We start from the raw sequence: 22953 nt of genomic DNA, 5'->3' as shown, positions 1-22953 counted from the left end.
CTAAGGATCACAATCCTTCGGGCTTTAAAAAATGTACAAAATGTGCCCAGAAAATGTCCTTAACGGATGGGCACAATCTGTGTGTGTAGTGTTTGGGGGCTATTCACCTCCAAGAGTCTTGCTTGTTTTGTCATGCCTTTAGTCCCTGTGTTCTTCAGGAGAGGAAGAACAAACTTATCTTGAAAGGACTTTTGAAGCATTCTTTTGAGGAGGAGTTGACTTCTTCATCCTCCAGCTCTAAATCTCCTTCCTCCAAAAAAGATAAAGCCAAATCAACCAAAAGGCGGTCTCCAACTCAATCTGTGTCGTCGGAGCTGCCAGACAAAATTGCCAAAATGACTACATCCTCGCCGGCTCCACTGGTCTCGGTGCCGGCAGAGGTTTCTATTGTGGATCCATCAGTTTCAGCTCCAGGAGTTTCTGAGCCGATAACTGAGCCTGTGTCTCAGAGCCGGTCAGCTGAACTCCGACCGGTCTCCACGACTCTTACGTCGCCTATCTTTCAGCGATGTAGATCCCCCACGCTATCCTCCAGATCCTCTAGGAACCTTTCTGATGAGGGCATCGAGAGAGTGGTGTGCAGACTGCTTCATACTTTGGCACTGGCAAATTTACTTTTGGCTCCGTCCCAGTCTGGTCCAGAGCATGATGTGCCCTTACACCCTGTTGATGTTCCTCCTCTGAGCCACTTTGGGGCTTCCGAGCCAGAGATGTTGGTTCCTCTGGTTGTGGGAAGGTTGGTTCCAGCTACTTCAGTGGGTCTCTCGGTTCCGATATCTGCTCCTACCCTTTCGGTGCTGTCCGTGGGGTCTAGGGTTCTCAATTCTCCTGTCGGGCCAGAGGGGGACGCTTGGAATCGAACTTCTTCGGTTCCAAGCCTACCTCTCGGTGCTTCGGCTCGGGTGAGCTTGGACCCCGCATCTGCCTCGGAGCCCATCTCCTCAGTGCCGAGGACTACCTCTGCATCTTCGGAGTGGGGGGGCATCCTCGGAGCCGGGCAGATCGGCCTTCGAGGTGATGAGGAGTGTGCTGTTCAGGACTTCACTTTCAACCACAGGTACCGACACTCTTCCCCCTAAAGCACCAACTTCAGTCTCAGCTCCCTCTCTCTCCCAACACAGCAGAGACTCGCAGCCTCGGGAAACCTCCATGAGTGGTACCCAGTCTTCTGAGGTCTCCCCAGAATATCCTTCTAAGGAGCCACCTAAGAAGAAAACTTGTAAAAGGAAGCATGTTGACTCCTCTGATGAGTCCATTACATCAGACACTGACCTCGAGGAGTCAGAAGGGTCCCCCAAGTCATCCTCTGATGATATCTCATTCGCAGATATCCTTGAGATCCTGAAACAGAGAGGTGGCTGGCCCACCACATCCCCATCTGATGAGGAGTCAGTGTACCTGAAGGCTTTTTTTATGGTCACAACCCTCCACATCTTTGGTATCTCCACCTTTTGATGAGCTACTGGATTTAGTGAGTCAAAAAGTGTGGGAATCTCCTGATTCTGTGGAACCGGTTCTTAGAAGACCAAATAAATTTTTGTCAGCACCCCAGGACACAGACTTTCTTGCTAAGGGTATTCCAGTAGATGCCATGGTGGTGGCAGCAGCCACCAAAAAGGAACTTGCTGAAACTTCCTCCACTGTCCATCCACTGAACAAGGAGTCTCGAATGATGGATAAGTACAGGAAGCATGTCTTTTCTTCAGTAGCTTTTACACTTAGATCGCTGAACTACCTGTCTCACTTCACAAGGTTCCAGAGAGATATCCTAAAAGAACTGGGAGAGACTCTGCAAGGTAACGTATCTGCAACGGTATCTAAGAAGGTTAACGCACAGATGTCTACCTTAAATTCTATCATAAACTCCTCCGTGAGGCTGATATCTTATGCAGCTGATGGAGCGAGTAGGGCAGCGGGTTCAGGAGTTTCTCTTAGAAGACACTCCTGGATGCACTTGTGTAACTTTGCAGAGGCCTTTAAGTCTACATTTACCAATGCTCCCTTTGATGGATCTGCATTGTTTGGAACCAAAATAAAGAACACACTCATCAGGTGCGAACAGGAAGAAAAAACCCTGTCTGCCGTGGGAGTCCATTTTCCGTTCCTTCTAGACCCTATCCCAAAGGACAGAAGGGCGGTAAAATTTGGTTCAAGAAGTCGCAGAGGTTTTTTCCAGGATGCACAAGGTGATTCCTTCTTCAGAGGCAGAGGAGGGGGGAATAATGGTAGATGCCGCCCTAGAGGCAGGGGAGGCCCGCAGAATCAGGGAGACCGTGATTCCTTTCGTGGTCATCCCTATCAGTGCTCCTGAAAGGAGGCCCGACTGTGCGTCTCTGGAGCCATTCAGGGGTCGTATTTCTTTATACCCAGAATCCTGGCATGATATCACTCAAGACAAGTGGATATTAAAGATAATTACCAGAGGTTACCATATTCCCTTCTTTTCTACACCTCCTCAGATCAGACGAATCCCAGATGTTCCACCCAATCACAGGGATTCAGCAACTCTAGAAATCCAACAGTTGCTCATAAAGAGAGTCATTCAACCCGTCCCTGCAGACCAAGTAGGATTAGGGACTTACTCCAGATTCTTTTTGGTGCCAAAATGAACAGGGGACTTGAGCCCCATCTTGGATATCAGCAAACTGATCGACTCTGTACAGAAGTCCAAGTTCCGAATGGACACCTTACAGTCGATACTCCCGTTGTTAGGGAAAGACGTTTTGATGGGATCCATAGACCTCCAAGATGCATACTACCATATCAAGATGGACAGGGCATCAAGGAGTCAATTACGCTTCTGGCTGGGGGCTGGTCATTATCAGTTTCGCACCCTGCCCTTTGGTCTCACCACAGCCCCCAGGGTTTCACCAAATGCATGGCAGTGGTAACCGCTCACTTGAGACATTGGAGATTCCAAGTGTTTCCATACCTGGATGACTGGCTCCTGACTGCCACCACCAGGCGTCTACTCTTACAGGGCAGGGATGCTACAATTTCAACTTGCTTGCAGTTAGGGATTGCAGTAAATTGGCAAAAATCTGAATTATCGCCCTCTCAGCATGTGAATTTTATTGGCGCCGAAATAAACACCGTCTCAATGAGGGCTTACCTTCCCATAGAAAGAATTCAGAACCTCAGGGAACAAGTTTTAAGCTTACTTCATCTAAGGAAAGTGAAAGCAAAGATGGTGCTCAGGTTGTTAGGGATGATGGCCTCTACAATACCATTATTCCCATTAGTCAGACTACACTTGAGGGTTCTGCAATGGTTACTCTTTGCCCAATGGTCACTGCAGTATCTATCTCTTTCTCACCCCATCCTGATAACAGATTTGTGCAAACAAGATCTTCGCTGGTGGACCCAGACCAGCAATCTAAACACAGCCAGACCCCCCCCCCCATGTTGCCACCGTGACCACGGATGCCTCCCAGATGTGGGGGGGGCATTTTCTAGGGAGAACAGTCCAAGGCATGTGGCAGGAACACGAGGCTTATTTTGCACATCAACGTCTTGAAGATGAGAGCAGTGCTTCTGGTGTTGCAAGCACTTCACAGCTTGCGATCCACTCGGACAATATGTTGGTGGTGTGGTACATAGACAAACAAGGAGGGACCAAATATTACCCCCTCTGCAGAGAAGCCCTTCGAGTGTGGGAGTGGGCAGTGTCTTCCCAATACTTTCTGGTCGCAATGCACATACCAGGGAAACGGATAGCCGACAGGCTCAGCAGGGCTATTCTGATGCCTCACGAGTGGTCTCTGAACACATACATTGCGGAACAAATTTTTCACAAATGGGGTCAGCCTTGCTGCAATCTGTTTGCCACCCCTCTCAATGCCAAATGCAGCAGCTACTTCACCCTAATTCCCCCAGAAGGGGAGACACCCAGAGATGCACTCGTTCACGATTTGCCCTCGGGACTTCTCTATGCTTTTCCACCATTCTCCCCCGATATCGAAGGTATTTCAGAAAGCAATATCCTTGGGAAGCAAAATGATCCTAATTGCTCCTTACTAGAATCGACATATTTGGTTCCCATTCCTCAGACCTCATCTAATGGATGAGCCCTGGACTCTGGACCCAGTGCCAGATTTGCTGACGCACATGTCAGGGGTGTTCCATCCCTCTCTCCACACCCTCAATTTGACAGCTTGGCTGCTCCAATTCCATCCCTAGTCAGGCTTCATGACTTTTCTCCTGAGGTTATTCACATTTTGACATCCTCTCACAAACCTTCTACCAGAAAGATTTATAACAGTAAATGGAAAAGATTCTCCTTTTGGGCCCGTGAGAGAAACCTCGATCCTTACACAGCTCCCATTTCTGCCATTTTAGTGTTCCTTTCTCAGTTGTTCCGTAAAGGTTCAGCAGCTGCCACTATTAATGTTCAATTGGCAGCTATTTCTACCTTTCATTTGGCTAATGACCCTAACCTTATGGCTTATAGACTGTGCAGAGCTTTTTTTAAAGGGTCCACATTGTTAAAACCCCCAGTCATGGATCCGGTGGCACCATGGGATTTGAATTTCATAATCCATAGACTTACATCAAGCCCTTTCGAACCTTCAGCAACTTGTGACCTTAAGTTCTTGTCATGGAAAACTATATTTTTAGTGGCTATCACATCTGCAAGGAGGGTCTCTGAACTGCAAGCTCTTTCCATTAAACCCCCTTATTTGGTGTTTCACAGAGATAGGGTCTCCTTATGGACAAACCCTTCCTTTGTTCCTAAGGTTTCTTCTCAGGCCAATATTAATCAGTCCATTGAATTACCTGTTTTCTTCTCCTCTAATTATTCTAACAAGGCAGAGTAAAAGTTCACCAACTGGACATGCATAGACAGTTGCGTTTTTATCTTGACAGAACTAAGAATTTCAGAAGGTCATATTAATTGTTTGTTTCCTTTTCAGATACAAGGAAGGGTCTTCCAGTTTCTAAAGTCACATTGTCTCACTGGATTTCCAGCTGCATTTCCTTTGTCGATACAGCCAGTGGCAAAGATCTTCCCTTCAAGGTGAAAGCTCATTCTACCAGGTCTTTGTCTACCTTGGTAGCTTTTCAGGCAAAAATTCCATTAGATAATATTTGTGCAGCAGCAACATGGGCTTCACCTCATAAATTCATTACTCACTACAGATTGGATCTGGCTTCCAGGAACAGGTCTTCCTTTGGTTCCACAGTACTCAGGAGCATTTTCCAATGAGCCACCCAAGATGAAGGTGCTGGGGACGCTGTCCCAAGTGTAAGAATGAAGGCGAGATAGGACTACAGAACATAAAGAAGTTATGTACTTACCATAACGTTTAATGTTTGTAGTTCATCTCGCCCTTCATTCTTACAAACTCTCCCTCCTGCCCCCTCCTTGAGGACCTGGGGGTAGAGTGACTACTGCATTATGGTTATGTTGGGTCCTTTCAACATGTTTTTTCTTTGTCTCTGTATGTTTCTCCTTGCAGCAAACAAGATCTGGGTTTTGTTAGAGGTGCATCATGGGATACCTCATAGCCACGAGCCAACCAGAAGTTTTGGAGCTAGAGAATGGCCGAGTAGGAGCTGAGGTTCAGCTCCGATCCCAAGTGTAAGAATGAAGGGCGAGATGGACTACAAACAAGTACATAACTTCTTTTTACAAAAATATTGAAATAGTTAAGTGATTTTGTGAATGTTAGTGTGTGTGTGTGTGTTTGTGTGTGTGTGTGTTTGTGTGTGAGTGTGTGTGTGTGTGTGTGTGTGTGTGTGTGTGTGTGTGTGTGTGTGTGTGTGTGTGTGTGTGTGTGTGCATATTGGTGTGATTGGAAGGTGGTCATTTTTGTTGTCAGATGTTACAGCCACATGGAGGATACTTCTGGATGAAAGGGTAAGAACCCAGTCCAGAATTCAGTCTTTTAGGAAATGCAATCAACCCTAATGGTAAAATCCATTAGCTGGACCATGCCATAATGTTAGACAGGAGGAAAGATATACTCATGAGGTGCCAGGTAGTCAGTGTTGTTCTCATCTAGGACTATAATTCAACTTTAATATTTCTGTTTAACCAAGAGAGAGTGTATCAACTATACCTTTATGATCATTTTAATGCATAATATTTAATCAATCAGTTAAAATTAACAGTTAAGACATAAGTTGTCCCAGAATATATAAAAATGTATAAATGTCATTCACTCCAAAAATGATAATGTCAGTGTAAAAACATTCAGTCAATAAAATTCCCTAAATCTGTCCTAAAAACATGATGTTAAAAGGTATAATAACCAATTCATTATAAAAGTATACATTATAACAATAAAATATGAATTCTGTCCACAATAAATTAAAAAACATGTTAAATCAATTTTGATGATCGCAACTCACACTATCATTTGACCTTGGATATTTAGTTGTGTTAAGTTTAAGCTGGCACATTAATTCATGGTATGCAAGGGTAGACTCTGAGCTCCACCCCTAGAACTATTAGGAACCCTTTCAAGAATTCTAAACTCAAATTTCTTAAATCCAGGGCAATCCTGAGTGTGTCTATAAAATAAAATTTTAGTGCTGCATTTTAATATATCCTAATAGTGTCTGTATATTTTTTCTTAAAGATCTCTCTGTCTTGCCCAGATAAAACACACGAGATTTGATTACATTTAGAAATATATACTACTCCCTGAGTAGTGCAATTTCTTGACTATCACCAAACCTTACTGTTAAACATATTCTCAAGGGTCATAGTAGTGCCAGAATATAGAAAATTACACTGGCGGCACAGACCACATTTAGTAGTTCCCCCAGTTTTGTTCGTACCATAATCTAGTTTAACATGATCAAAAATTTTCTTCATATTCGGTGGCACCTTAAACACTAAATAGGTTTGCTCACTTACAGCCTGGTGTAACTGTTCATTACCCTTAAATACTAACCATACTTCCAAACAATATTTTTTACATGGTTGTAACAATCACTATGTTGGAGAACCAAAGGACTACAAAAATTATTGTCACAGTCACCACTAACATTGCAAGTAGAATTCTGTGAATAGACCAAACCTGGTCCCAACAAAGGTTTATACTTACTGCCGCAGTTAGCACAAAACTGTTGACTAACCTGATGTAGAAATGGTGCCAGGTATTCTCTTTCTAAGAACATATCAAACAAAATTTGCTACTCATGTTCAGACACTAATTTATTACAGACCATCCTAGCCAGTCTAACAAACTCACCTTTAATCAAATTCTTTATATATCTAACCGAATGAAAACTATTGAAGTGTAATAAGAATTTGAAAAAATAGGTTTTCTCTAAATGGTGGACTAAAAAGTAGTACCAGCTAGAAAGATTTTTGTATCTAGATAATTGATATGATCATGACTGTGTTGAACAATAAACCTCAGAAAGCTGGTAGTATTATTCAAATATTCAATAAAATCATTAATCATATCCTGCTCTCCAACACATAATACAAAAAATGTCATCCAAAAACTTAAGTTAAAGCTTTCCCAAGGTAGCATAACTTTATTAGCAAACATGGGTGCACATACTGCATCCATAGCTACCCCACTTACTTGTTTGTATACTTCACCTTCAAAAAACTTGTTAGCAAGAGTAATATCCATACAGTTTAATAAAAAATTTATCTCAGTGGATGACAAATAAGTACGGTTCAAAAGTGCACTAATAGTTCCTTTGCATCAGACTGAGTGATGTAAGTGAACAGGTCAATCAAACCAATAATAAGAACAGTTAAATGTGGGTTAATCAAATCATTTTTTAACTCTTCCCAAAAAATCCCAAGAGTCTTTAATAATACGTTGAACGAAACCCAGATGTGGCTTAATCATTTTATCCACATATACAAAGGATGTGTAGTAGAACCTTGAGCCACCACAGTTGGTCTCAATGGAGGCTGTAAAACACTTTTGTAGACTTTTGGGATAACACAAATTGTTTGGGTAATTGGGTGGGTATTCTGCAAGGCCTGGCACAAGATGGAGGTAATAACATCATTTAATAATGGACGTGCTGGAGGGATAGATTCCTGTCCCAGAGACTTCCCATGCTTTGGAACAAGATCCCAATCTACATTATGCAGAGCTCCTCGCTAACACTCTTCAAAAGAAACCTTGACGAGTGGATGGGAAACAGAAAGTTTACCTCTGGGATCACTTCAATGTCTCTGCTAGACAGAGGCACAGGGAACTAATCTAAGGGGACGGCAAAAGCCAACACATTCTGGCTAGGCTTATAAATGCTTTCGGGCAGATAACCTAGTACCCACCTATGAACCTAGTGAAACTGTCCTCCAGGAACAACTGAATATCCCTACATGCTATATTAAATTTGTTCCTGGAGGAAATTAAATACACATCAGTATTCTGCAACATGTTAAACATTTTAGATATGTAATCAGTTTGATCAAACAAAACCGTCCCACCACCTTTGTCAAGCTTCAGAATCCTGATATTTTTATTAGCCATCAATTCCTGAAGTAATGACCAGTGTCCTCCTATTTTTATGTTGCAGTATTATTAACATGAAGGATTTACTTCCAAAGGTGGACCCTATGTTCAGCCATCATACAAAAGACTTTAACCACTGCAAGGTACGTGGGACATTCAAGTAGGCCAGTGTAGCTATAAAAGTGACATCTGCATGTACCATCCTCAGAACTTCTCTGCCATCAATCGAAACATCATCTACGATCGTCAGTCTGTTGGCCCAAGTTGTTTGCTGGATACAAGAGTTTCATATAAGTGTCCCATTCGGGTTTTCTTTTGTATTTTGTTACTGTTTATTTGCTGTGACATTACATGTTGTCCAAAAAGGGCAAATGCCAGTATGGAAGACAAATGCCGTATAAAGACAGTCATGATCAGTGTCTCTTTTGCTTAGAGCCCAACCACGACCATAAGTCTTGCCCTATCTGTAAAGCTTTCATTCCTAAGACCCTATGTAGCCATCTTTAGTATCTTAATATTTATCTTGAGAATCAGAGATGGAAAAGGTTCACGCATGACGTTATGGAGGGTAGTCGGGGCCTTCTGCTGTGTCTGCTGTGTAACATTCTAGATCTAGTCCTAACCAACATGTCAAACAGGTGATCTGCTGCAAATGTTGGACCCGCATTAGTTAAAACTGACCACAAATCAGTCACCTTCAAACTGACACTAACACCAGAACTCACAAAGGGTGAAATCAGACTAAAAAACTTCACCAAGGCAAACTACTCTCCTAGGTGAAGGTATAAATGCATTCCAAGCCCCACCCTAAGTTGAAAGTGGAAACTATGACAAAGCTTACACTAAAGCCCTGTGCAATCACTTGCATAAGTGTATAAACTCAGCTGTTTCAGATAGAATCAAAGCTAGAGCCCCAAGTAGAATCAGGTTGGCATGGTGGACTTCCAACATCAACAGGCTCTATATTAAATGCAAAAAGTTGCTGCCCACGAAAACAAAGACAAGGACCCAACACTGGAAATCACCCTTCTCAGCCTTAACAGGCAAGTAAGACAGCTTGTCAAATCCTCCAAGAGCTCCTTTGAGAGAAACCTAGTAAGTATTGTCAAAGATAAACATAAGGTCTTTTACAGCTACATACATAACTTAAAGGGTAGGACCCAGACATGTGCAGAACTGGTGGCCAACTGTATCACACATACTGACCACACAGAGATAGTGAACCAGCTAGCGGACAGGTTTGGTGAAAATTTTACTCCCTTATCCCCTGCTAACGTACAACAAACCCTCCCCCAAACATCTCCACCACCTTACGTGTCTGAAGAGCAGGTCCTGAAAGCCCTGTCCAAGGCAAAGAACACAGCCTCTATGGGACCAGACAACATCCCCGGCTGTCTTCTAAACAAGCTAAAACATGAACTAGCATCACCACTAATTACTCTTTTCAATCATAGCCTAACCACAGGCTTTGTTCCTGTGGAATGGAGAACAGCTACAATTATTCCCCTCCACAAAGGTGGCCCAGCAAAAGACCCAGGGAATTACAGACCCATAAGCCTGACCAGCCTCATCTGTAAAGCCATGGAATGTATCATTATAGGACCTCATAAAAAAGGTATAGGTGACCTCCAAACCTTGGCTCCTGCCCAGTTCCGCTTTGTGAAGGGAAGATTCTGCCTGTTTAATCTGGTGGATTTCTTTGAAAATGTGACCAAGGCCATTGATGAGGGCAAGTCTGTGCACACAACATACCTCGACTTGGCAAAGGCTTTCAACACAATCCCACATTCAGGCATTACCAATAAACTTAGCAAACCGAGTGTAAACCCCTTCATTGTAAGATGGGTTGCCAACTGGCTCACAAACCAGAGACACACATCAACCAGCAGACCTGTTACCATTGGGGTGCCACAGGGGTCAATGCTGGGCCCCCTACTGTTTGGTATATACTTCTCAGAAGTTCAGATCAAAACTAAGGGGTTGTGGTTGACCAAGTTTGCAGATGACTGCAAACCAGGTGCAATCATTGAATCCCCAAATGATGTCAGTATATTCCAGGAAAGACTCTCACAGACCAGTGACTGGTGCATTTGTCATGGTCTCAAACTGAATGCAAAGAAATGCATCATCATTCCCTTCTGCACAGACAGTGTCCCATCACACTATCAAATCAACAATACCTTAAGTACCCATGAAGTGGTAAGGGAACTGAGATAACAGGTTGACCACGACCTTAACTTTGACCACCACATGTCTACCATTGTAAAGAAAGCTTTCCACGCAGCTCACTTGATTAGTAAAGGCATCGCTTTGAGAGCAAAAGAGGTTATAACCCCCCCTGCACTCGCATTTATCCAGCCTATAATTGAGTATAACACCCCATTCAGTATGTACCATACTAAGCACCTGCATTAATTACAGAGACCTCAGAGGTTTCTAACAAAGAAGATAAAGGGCCATCCAGCATGTGCTTTACATGGACTGACTAAAGTCCCTGCCACTGTACTCTTTATCATATAGACTTCTTAGGGTAGACTTATGCCTGGCCTACAGAGCAACCCAAGACCTAAACCTAATGAATTTACTGCATGTCTGTAAATCATATGGGTCTAGGGCTACCCGTTCCAGGGACTTTAATATGGCTTGCTACTAAAATAGGACTTGCTGGAAGGACAGATTTATATCTCAGCGACTGCCATATCTTTGAAACACGCTACAGTTCATGTAAAACAAAGCACCTCTGTGACACTGTTCAAGAGGAACCTGGATGAGTGGATGGGACACCATAACGTCTTACCAGGAATAGCACCCACAACCCTCCTGGACATGGGCATTTATCACTAAATGCAATCTTGGGTATTGACTAGTACTTCTGTGGTATTACATTGGGTTGAAACAGCTAGGCTTAAAATGACCTCCAGGTCGATAGCCTGGTAATGTCTTATGATCCTAAAGTTAGGCCTGAAGCTTCAGCTGCACCTCCCCCCTTCCAGATGTCTCTTTCGAGGCTGATGAACGCCCAGAGACCCACCTGGATTTCGGCTTGGATTTTAAGGCAGGTACCCCTTTGGAGGCCACAAGGGATCCTGCCATTGGCACGTCCTCAGAGGCTTTGCAGACATCCAATTCAGTATTAGAAGACCCTCAAGATATTCTGCAGATTTTAGTAAGAGAGGACATACCGATGAACATCATTGAATGTAGCCCTACATCTGGTCCCTCCACCTTTCACAAGGCTGATGTTCCTTTTAAAAAGAAGCAGAAAACTAGACATGTTTCTGCTCCTCAGGACCCACCTGCTAATTGGCAAGCTTTCACACAAGGCTTGTTCATTGCCTTTATTGCCCTTAAACCTCCCTCGGGGGTTTCCCTTCCTGGTTCACTAACTTCTTCACCACAGTAAAGGATCAAAGTACAGGATTCTTCTGAAGAGTAGGATTCCTCAGCGGATGAATCCTTGGTTTGCTCTGCTCAGATTACCTCCCCCTTGGAGTATGCCTCCCCTAAGGTAGAGTCCAGTGGCACAGAGTCTCCTGGTGAAGAAATCACCATTGGGGAGACCATTGCCAGGATGAGGGAGTATTTTAAGTGGGACTGCTCTCAGGTTTCTGAGGTGCAGACAAGGTATTTTGACTTGCTTCAAATGGATTCTCCCTCTCCTTCTGCTGTGCCTGGAGTTTTACCAGCTTTTCTTCTGCATCAAAGACTCTGGACTGTCAACCCCCTGCCCTAAAAGGCCAAATAGATTCTGTAAAGTTCCAGAGGACTGTAAATACCTTTACAAATGTCTAGCAGCAGATCCAGTGACTGTTTCTGTGGCTGCTGATAAACCTTCTAGACTATTGCCATCCACTTCTCTTCTCCCCTCAGATAGAGTAAGACCATGGAAAGATCGGGAAAAAAGGTTTACGCCTTGGTCACCCTAACTTTCCATGCCATCAATTACCAAACCCATATGACCAAGTATGCTTTGTCTGTCCTTTCACAGGCTACTTAGCTTCTTCCTGACCTTCCTTAGTTGGACATTAAGTCACAGCTTTCATCATTTCTGGGGGCTTCCTCCCAGGTGTAACACCACTCCATTAAATGCAGCTGTGATGAAGCATTTGCTAGAGTGGCTGCATCTGGCTCTGGTTTGTAGAGATAATCCTGACTGAGGCTTCAACCATTTCCAGATGACTTTAAGGCTAAATTACTGGACGCTCCCTTAGGTAATAAGGCTTTGGTTGGGGCTGCAACAACAGACTTGTTCAAGTCCTTGCAGACTAAAGGCAAAGAATAGGACCTAAAGCACATCTTTGTATCTTCAATTCCTAAATTTCAAAGGAATTACCCAGTTAAAACTCCTTTTGTTAGGAAACAATCTTGCAGTCCTCCTTCCAGAAGTAAGAGGGGTGTTAGGAAACTTACTGCTTCCAAACCCTCTCAGCCTGCTCCTGCTCTAAACAGACTTTACAAGACAAGCCAGGTAGTCTGTGACTACCAACCTTTTCTCAGCCACTTTCCCCTCTCTCTGCATCTTTCCCTGTCCCTTCCAGTCTGGGAGCAAATTACTCAAGATTCATGGGTCCTTTCCATTATCTACAAAGGGTATTTCATGGTGTGGGAAACTCTTCCACCTTTCATGGGTATTCCTCAACCAGCTCGAGAGCAACTACAGATCTGAAGTAGTTAATTTTATCTGCAGCCTGTGGGTATACAGATCCGTGTTGGATCCGAGCCGGCAACTTTTTTCTAGCATCTGCTCCAAGCTCCGAGCTCTTACCCTTACCCTTACCCATAATGCCCTACCATCTCCTATCTTCCCCTAGATCTTGTTTGCCGCACCAGTAGTGTGCATCATGGTCTCCTTTACTCTGAGCTAAAAAGGGATAGTAAGTGGAAACTTTTGATTATACCTAGTATGCTTGTGTAGGATTACCCTTCCTCCCCTTCTGTAGTAACGCGTTGGTCGTTAGTATATAAAAACAAAAAAAAAAAAAGTTTTTTTTGTATTAGAATAGTACTCAGGCCTGCCCTTCCCCTACCTGTGTGTGTGTGTGTTTTTTTGTTGGGAAGGTAGTACCTTTACCTTTGAGTGCAAGACTATGGCTGATCAGCCAAAGCCTGTGTTCAAAAAATGTACAGAGTGTGGCCATAAGCTTTCCCCTGCTGATGGTCACACTCTGTGTGTGATATGTTTAGGAGTGGCACATGTATCCACCCAGTGTGCTATCTGCTCAGGCTTCAACCCCAGGGCCCTTAGGGATCGTAAGGCCAAGCTAGTTACCAAAGGCCTTCTCCCCGTTGCCATGCTGGATTCTGCCTCTGCCTTGGTCGCTAGTGCACTTCCCCAGACAGGGACTCAACCTCCCTCTTCATCGGGCGATGGGTCCTCTAAGGAAAGATCTTCAGTCAGCGAGTCTGACAAAGATAAAGAAAAAGATAAAGAGAAGGAAAAGGAAAGATGCAGAGAAGAAAGGGAGAAAGACAGGCATCGCAAGAGATCCCCAGACAGGGAGCTCTTTCTCAGCCCTCCATCCAAGACCATGAGGCCTGTTTCTCCTCGGCTCCGGTCACCGTGTTTCTCACCGGAGCCATTAGAACATTCGGACCCGAGGCCCTCCACCTCTCTGCACAGACCAGCCAGATCCGAGTCGGTGGCCTCTTCGAGGTCAACTTGGAGCCTATCGGACATGGATATGGACAGGATGATGCGGAGATTTCTTCAGACCCAAATTCAGATGGGAGTCTTGCCAGGTCCCTCTCCCTCTGGAGGGGGCGACCTCCATGCCTCTTTTCCGCCCCATCTCTCCTTCCCCAATCCGTGCCTCAGCTTTGGGGCTTTTGGATCTGAGGTTCTTTGGAGCTGGTAGCTCGGCGCCGACGGTTCCTCCAACCTCGACTCCGGCTGTTACCTTCAGTTCCTCGGATCTGACTTGTTTGGATCTGAGTGGCTCTCGGAGCCGTGGACAGGGAGTCGGACCCAGGGGAATGAATTCTTCGGCACCGACTCTTTCGGACCCGACCAGTTCCCTCGGACCTCAGGCTACCCTGTCTTCAGCTCCGGTCCTTGCTTCTGATCCGGGGAGGACCTCTCCCTCGGCCTTTGAAGTGGTGGAGTGGGTTCTCTCCCAGGGATTGAGACCCCAGCGCATTCCCTTGGATGCCACCCAGGCCCCCCCTGGATTTGGCGACGACTCCCTTCATCCTGTCTCAGGGACAGCCCATGCCAGAGGTTCCCCAGGTCATTTTCCCCGAGGAAACCCCTGTGGCTCATGGATCCCCTTCTGAAAGTCCCACTGAAGAGGGCCACTGCAAGCGCAAGTGCAAAAGGAGGTACTTGGACTCCCTCGAGTCCCTCACCTCTGACACTGACTTAGATGAAGAAGGTTCCCCCAAGTCACCTCTCAAAGACATCTCCTTCGGAGAAATTATGGAAATCCTCCATCAGAGGGGAGGTTGGTCAGCCCCAAAACCTTCTGGGGATGAGTCAGTGTTCCTGGAGGCCTTTGGCATGGGCCCATCTACTTCCTGGGTGTCCCCACCAGCAGACCCCTTGGTGAACCTCATCACCACGAGGGCATGGAAGGAGCCTGACACCGTAGAGCCCATCCACAAACATCCTGACAAGGTTTTATCTCCTCCTTCAGATAGACAACCCTGGTCGAAAGGAGCCCCAGTTGATGCTATGTTGGTCGCAGTGGCCACAAAGAAGGAACTAGCACAGGAGAGTTCCTTAGTCCACCCTCCAGACAAGGAGTCCAGGTCGGTGGATAGGTTTGGGAAGCGCGTATACCCTTCAGTGACTTTTTCTATCCGTGCGCTGAATTATTTGGCACGTGATTCGACTTCAGCGAGACTTTGCTTCGGAATTCGCTGAGTCTCCCCCAGAGTCTTTATCGCCGCAGGACAAACAGCTGTTCTCGGCGAAAATGTCTACTCTGAAGTCAGTCTCAAATACATCTATGCGGCTACTTTCCCACGCCACAGAAGGAGCAGCTAGAGTGGCTGGGACAGGCATAGCCAGGAGGCGTCATGCCTGGCTCAGATTGTGTCAGTTCGCGGACCCTTTCAAGGCGTCGTTTATCAGTGCCCCCTACGACGGCTCTTCCCTCTTTGGGAAGACAGTACGTGACACACTGGTCCAGAGTGAAAAGGACGGTAAGACTTTGTCTGCCGTTGGAGTCTGCTTCTCTAACCCTCAGCGGTCCTTCTCTAGGAATCAAAGAGGGCAGAAGAAGATGTGGTTCTGAAAATCTCAGTTTTCCTGGGATTCTTAGGACAGCTATTCCCCCAGAGGCAGAGGGGGTCAAGATCGACGCCGACCCAGAGGTAGAGGGGGTCCCAGGAATTTCGGGTCTAGGGAACCCTTTTCTGATAGACCCGGTCAGCAGCTCTGAGGGGTTGCCCAACTGTCCTACTCTGGCGGCAGTCAGGGGACGATTGTCCTTACATCCAGCGGCATGGGAGTCCATTACGACAGATCGCTGGGTTCTTCAGGTAATATCCAGAGGTTACTCTATTCCTTTCATTGCCCCTCCAAACATTACAAAACACCTCCCGGATGTTCCACCCGCTCACAGGGAGGCCGCAGCTCTAGACGTTTCAAAGCTGCTTCTCAAACAAGCCATCAAAAAGGTCTCCCCCCGATCTGTCCAGATTAGGCGTCTACTCAAGGTTCTTTTTGGTGCCAAAAAAGACGGGGGACCTCAGGCCCATTCTAGAACTGTCAACATTAAACCTGTCGGTAGCAAAACAGAAATTCCGGATGGTCACTCTACAGTCTATTCTACCTTATCTCCAGAGTGCGACTGGATGTGATCGTTGGACCTTCAGGATGCTTACTACCACATCAAAATACACAGAAGCTCCAGGAGGTTTTTGTGCTTCCGGCTGGGAGCCAGTCACTTTCAGTTCAGGGCCCTCCCCTTTGGTCTCACCACAACCTCCACGGTGTTCACCAAGGTAATGGCAGTTGTAGCGGCCCACCTGAGGCTTCAGGGTATTCAGGTGTTTCCTTACCTGGACGACTGGCTCTTCACTGCGCATAACAAGCATCACTTGTGTCTGGCCCAAGATTATTTCATTTGGTTAGCAGACCTACTGGGAATTACAGTCAATGTTCACAAATCCCATTTGCAACCAGTACAAATTCTGGACTTCATTGGGGCATGGTTAGACACTTTGCAGATGAAGGCATTTCTAACTCCAGACAGGATTCTACATCTCAAGGGCCACATAGCTCAGATAGCGAACTCCCAGTCTTCAAAGGCGAGCGAGGTTCTCCGGGCTCTGGGCTCCATGGCTGCTGCCATATCTATTCTCCCGTATGCATGCCTTCACATGCGGGTTCTTCAACGGACTCTGGCTGTCCAGTGGTCCTGGCTAGACCTACCCATGGAATTTCCAATCAAGATCAGTCGCGTCTGCAGGACATCTCTTCTTTCGTGGTTAACTACACTGGAGATATCAACAGGACGCCCATTTGCGTCACCCTCAGTCCAAACCACAGTGACCACGGATGCCTCCCAACTCGGGTGGGGCGGACACTGTTTGGGAAGGACAGTCCAAGGCACGTGGTCCCAGACAGAGGCCAATTTGAACATATATGTTCTAGAGATGAGGGCAGTGTTTTTAGCATTGGAAGCCTTTCACACAGTCCACCCTCTCGGATTGATTGCAATTCAGTCAGACAACATGTCGGTCGTCTGGTATATCAACAAGCAGGGGGGAACCAGATCCTACCCTCTATGTCACAAGGCCATGAGAGTGTGGGAATGGGCGATCTCCACCCGTCGGCGTCTGATAGCAATGCACATCCCGGGGCGCTCCAACATTTTAGTGGACAGATTGAGCAGGGCCATTCTGATGCCTTACAAGTGGTCTCTGAAACAGTCAGTAGCGGAGGAGATTTTCCTGGCATGGGGTCAGCTTTGCTGCGATCGCTTCACATCTCCTTCCAACGTAAAGTGCAGCGTGTTCTTCGCTCTGATTCCCACACCAGGGGAAGTCCCCAGAGATGCTCTAGTCCATGTTTGGCCCCCCGGGCTTCTGTATGCTTATCCATCTTTACCTCTCATTCCGAAGTTTCTTCAGAAAGCTTGCCAACTACGGTGCAAAGTGATCCTCATTGTCCCATTCTGGCCTCGTCAGGTTTGGTTCCTATTCCGTTGGTCTCATCTATTAGCTCCCCCGTGGGTTCCGGATCCCTGCCCAGATCTAATTTCCCATCCGTCGGGGACACGTCCACCCGATCTGGGCAGCCTCAAGCTAACAGCTTGGTTGCTCAAGTTCTGTTAATCGCCAGGACTCCCGGTCTTTCATCCCAGGTTAAATCGATTCTAGTGGCCTCTCTTAAAGACTCCACTAGAAAACTATATTGCAGTAAATGGAAGCGCTTTTCCATTTGGGCTTCACAGAGAGAAATCGATCCCTTTACAGCTCCTGTTCCAGCGGTGTTGGACTTCCTGTCTGATATCTTTCAGCAAGGAGCTAGTTCCTCCACAGTGAAAGCACAATTGGCAACCATTTCCAGTTTTCACGTTGGTGAAGACAACATGGCCTTAGCCTCCTTCTAGGCTGTGTAAGGCTTTTCTTAAAGGTACTTTTCTGCTATGGCTCCCTGTCAAGGATTCTGTACCTCCTTGGGACCTTACTTTTGTTTTACAAGCATTGGTAACCCCTCCTTTTGAACCTGCAGCTTAAAGCAGGACTTGAAATTTTTGTCCTGGAAGACAGCTTTCCTAGTCGCCATCACTTTGGCTAGGAGAGTTTCTGAGCATCAAGCTCTGTCTGCCATGCCTCTGTATTTGGTCTTCCATAAGGATAGGGTTTTCCTCCGTACTAACCCTTCCTTCTTACCTCAAGTGGCATCTGAAGCAAACATAAACCAGTCCATTAATCTGCCAGTTTTCTTTCCCAACTTTCAAAATAAAGCTGAATACAAACTCCATTTGTTGGATGTTCATAGACAACTTCATTTTTATCTTCATAGAACGAAGTCTTTTCACAAGACTGACCAATTGTTTGTTTCCTTTTCCAAAGCATTTATGGGAAAAGGTATTTCTAATGTTTCTTTAGCCAGATGGATCACTCTTTGCATTTCACATGCTTACAAAGCAAAAGGTGTATCACCTCCTGGTATAGTTAAAGCTCACTCTACCAGGTCCATGGTGACTTCTGCTGCCTTTTGGTCCAGGGTACCTTTGGACGATATTTGCACAGCAGCGACATGGGCCAATTCACATACCTTCATTTCCATTACAAATTGGATCTGATTACGAGGGGTAGAGCATCCTTTGGCTCTGCGGTGCTCAGGAATATCCTTCCATAAGGGCCTCCCAGGATCGGAGTAGCTGGGGACTCTGTCCCACAGTTTGCAGATAAAATGAAGTTAACTACTTCAGATAAAGAAGTTATGTACTCACCATAACGTTCCATCTGAGTAGTTATACTTCATTTTTCTGCAGCATTCCCCCCTCCATCCCCCGGACCTTATCCTGTTTTCAGGTTGGTTATTCGGTTGAGTTGTGTATATATTGTTAATTGCAGCAAACTTGATCTGAGAGACGATAGGAGATGGTAGGGCATTATGGGTAAGGGGAGGAGCTCGGAGCTTGGAGCAGATGTTAGAAAAAAGTTGCCAGCTCGGATTCGATACGAATCCGTATACCAAGAGGTTGCAGAAAAATGAAGTACAACTACTCAGATGGAACGTTATGGTGAGTACATAACTTCTTTTTTTTCCAGAGATGCTCTAGGTATTGAAATGCCAGGGAACTATTCAAGAAGTTCCACTGCACCAAATAGGAAGAGGTTTCTACTCCAAGATGTTTCTGGTTCCCAGACAAGATGGCTTTTGGATCTTTCAAACCTCAACACCTTCTTAAAGGTCCCAACCTTCTGGATGCTTTCTTTACCTACCTTGTTTCCCCTCATCCTTCCATAATATAGGATGCTTACCTTCACATTCCCATTCACCCCCTTTTCAGGAAATATTTGCATTTTCCTGTTGCTTCATCACATTTTCAGTTCTCAGCTTTGCACTTTTTTCTCTCTGTGTCACCAAGGGTATTTGCAAAATACTTGGTTCCTGTAATTGCTTATTGCAGACTCCAGGGTATACAGATCTTTCCATATCTGGATGATCTCCTCCTCCAGGCAGTCCTTCCAGAGACCTTGCAACAGAATATCTTTTTCAGAATTTCCCTTCTTCACAGACTGGGTTTCACAATAAACTTACAAAAATCTTAACTCACAACTTCACAAGACCACATCCTCCTGGGGTGCAGAATTCAGACAGATTGAATGTTGGCCTTCCTACCCCCTTAGAAAATTAATTCTCTAACCAAATTCTTCCTAGACCTTCTCCTTCTGCAGACTATTGCAGCCAGGGAGTTTCTGTGCCTTTTACAGTTCATGGCATCCACTATCCCCATGTCACCTCTGGCCAAACTTCACATAAAGAAATTTCAGTGGTACTTCAAGTCTCTTTGGAGCAAACATGCGCACCCACTGGACTTTAATTGTCCCTCTTCTTCTTTGTCTGAAGAGGGAACTTGGTTGGTGGATTCAGCAAATTTCATTGAACCCAGGCCTTCCTCTGCATCCTACTCTTTTCAGGAGTTGTTCACAGATGCCTCAGACATGGGTTGGGGGACAGCCTTTGTGTTCTGGAAGGTTTGAGGCCTTTGATCCCCTTCTCAAAGGAAGAAATACACAAACATAAAAGAGGTGAGAGCCCTGCTGCTGGCTCTGCAGACCTTTCACTCTCTTTTTCATCCAGGCCCTCTAAAACTGTTTATAGACAACACCACAGTTATTTGGTATTTAAACAAATGGGGGGGGGGGTCATACCTTCAATGCAGGCTAGCAGTAATGGCATGGGAACTGGCAGTTCAATACCAGGTCTCCCTTCAGGCAGTGTACATCTCCTCCAATCAGAATGTAGTGGTAGACACACTGCGCAGGTCCATGATTCATTCCCACAAATGAATGCTTCACAAGGATGTGTTTCTGGACATTCTCCATCAGTGGGATATTCCTCAAATAGATCTCTTTGCCTCCCCTTTGAACAAACAGCTTCCAGAATGTTGTGCCAGAGTTCCAGACCCCCTGGTGTGGAAAGTGGATGCCCTTTCTTTCTCATGGAAGGAGATGTTCCTCATGTTTCCCTATGCACCCCCCCATTCAGAAAGTTCTGCTGAAGATTCAGCAGGACAAACCAAAAATCTTGCTGGTGACTCCCTTTTGGCTAAGACAGCATTGGTTCCCTCTTCTTCTGTATTTAGCCAAGGGCAATCATCACAAGTTACCTCACAGGGCAGATCTTTTCACACAAGACAAGGGATCTCCTGTATACCCACACCTGTCAACTCTACATCTGACATTGTGGGTGATAAACTTCAGATTCCTCTCAGATGCCTCTTTTCAGAGGACATGCTTAGGGTTCTGCAGGAGGCCAGAAAACCCAATACTAGGAAATCCTACTTACCCAAATGGAAGAGGTTTTTCATCTGGTTTCTTTCTTGTAAACTGTACCCACTTTCTGTGCATGTACCTCTGGTTTTATCGTACTTGTGTGAACTGCTGAAGGATGGGTTGGCTTCTTCTACTGTGAAAGCTCATCTATCAGTCATTTCTGCTTGTCTGCCTGTGGCCTGTAAATTGGAGGTTAAACTCTTCATTAAAGATGTTCTTCACATTGGACCTCCCAGGAAGCCTGTTCCTCCTCCTCCTTTGTATATGATTTTTGACTTGGAAAAACTTACTGTAGCTCCATTTGAAAATGCAGCTACAACTTCCCTGCAACACTATACTTGGAAGACTGTGTTATTATTAATCATCACTTCAGCTGGGAGGGTGTCTGAACCTCAAGCCTTGATGGCTTCTCCCCCTTCCTGATTGTCCTTAAGGATAGGGTTTCCTTGCATACTAACCCTTTTATGCTCAAGGTTGTGAATTAATCTATTAATTTGCCCACTTTTTTCCCCTCTCCGCAGTCATCTAGTGAGAGAGCTCAACACACCTTGGATGTTCATAGACAACTCAGATTTTACTTGGATAAAACTAAAGCTATCAGGAAATCTGATCAGCTTTTTGTGTCTTTTCATCCCTGGGCTCTAGGACTGCCTGTTTCCAAGCAGACTATTTCCATTTGGATTTCTAAAGCTGTTTCCTTTTGTTATGTTTTTCTTGGTAAGAGCCTTTCTACTCCTGTTAAGGCTCATTCTACGAGAGCTGTGGCTTCTTCAGGTACTTTTTTCAAAGGTTTGGATACTAACACCATCTTGGAAGCAGCTACCTGGTCTTCTGTTCATACTTTCACTAAACATTATAAACTGGATGGCATCTCCAAATCTAGAGTTGGCTTTGCTAGAGCCATTCTCCATGGCTTTTTAGAAAGAACCTCTGCTCCTTCCCCCTCCCTTTCTTCTTCAGGAGCTTTGGTACACTCCCTTATGTTAAGAATACTACAACATAAGAATATAAGGGCATAGAATAGTTGTGTAAAATCTTACCGTATCTATAGATGTCCTCCTCTTTTGTTTTGCAGTATTCTCTCCCACCTGCCTTCCCCCTGTTTTTTGTCTTTTTTCCTGGATGTCTGCTTCCCTCCTTTGTTCCTTAGGCTGGTGTTCTTACTGGGGCATTCAGTTCTGAGGGTGGTATGTGTGGATGTCACTTTTATGGCCTACGACGGCTGCTGGCCTATGTGTGACATCCAACGTACCTTGCAGTGGTTTGTCTTTTGTATATTGGCCGAACGTTGGGTCCACCTTTGGCAGTGGATCTGTCATGTTTAGAATATTGCAACATAGAAGAGATGGACATCAATGGTTATGGTAAGATTTTATACAACTATTCTTTCTTCACTAGATAAATTATACTTGAAATTTCTATGAGAAGCCAGATTTTACACTTCATTCTCAAAGCTTCTCGAAAATAGAAATGATGGGTTGTATCACAGGATGAAAAATACCACAATGCTTTAATATGTCTGTGTTTTCAACAGATTTACCAATCTGTTATGAAAAATATGTGTTTATTGGTCCTGAAGGAGTATGTGGTGGCGAAAGCACTTTGATTCTAAACCCATTTTGTTTCATTTAAGTTTGTCTGTTGGATACGTTGGGGTCATTGTGACTTGTGCCTTGCACACTTTCTTTGGTAAATAGTTAAAGGAAACCATTAATATAATAATCCTGAAAACTGCATCTGGAAGAGTACTGCAGAAGATTAAGGCTACACACTTCATCCTGCAGTCCTGATATTTCAGTCCTTTTGTCTCCAGATGCATGCTGGGCTTGCTTTGTGATTTTCAGTGAGTCACTTAATTGGACATTGCTCCCATGGCTTCACTAAATAAAGTGTTCTAACCTGCTTAACAGAACATATAAATAAACCCAATAAGTGTGCCTTATGATATATATTCAAATTATGAAGTTCAGTTGTATGTCAGGAATAAAATCAGTGTACAAATTAAAAGCACTTTTGAAATCACAGTTAAAGACACCAGAATGTGAAATGCACA

General features: G+C 45.0%; 1 protein-coding gene across 1 annotated transcript in view; it reads left to right on the top strand.

Moving 5' to 3' along the window:
* The window catches only part of EZH1 (enhancer of zeste 1 polycomb repressive complex 2 subunit), a 3086757-nt gene that overhangs the window by 3062174 nt on the left and 1630 nt on the right, over nucleotides 1-22953 (top strand). The gene's annotated exons all lie outside the window — the stretch shown is intronic.

This window comes from Protopterus annectens, chromosome 13.part0 (assembly GCF_019279795.1).
Source record: "Protopterus annectens isolate FY-2018-M chromosome 13.part0, PAN1.0, whole genome shotgun sequence".
In the NCBI taxonomy this organism is placed as follows: domain Eukaryota; kingdom Metazoa; phylum Chordata; order Ceratodontiformes; family Protopteridae; genus Protopterus; species Protopterus annectens.
Note: the sequence above shows the minus strand (reverse complement) of the source record. Positions and strands in the feature narration are given on the sequence as shown.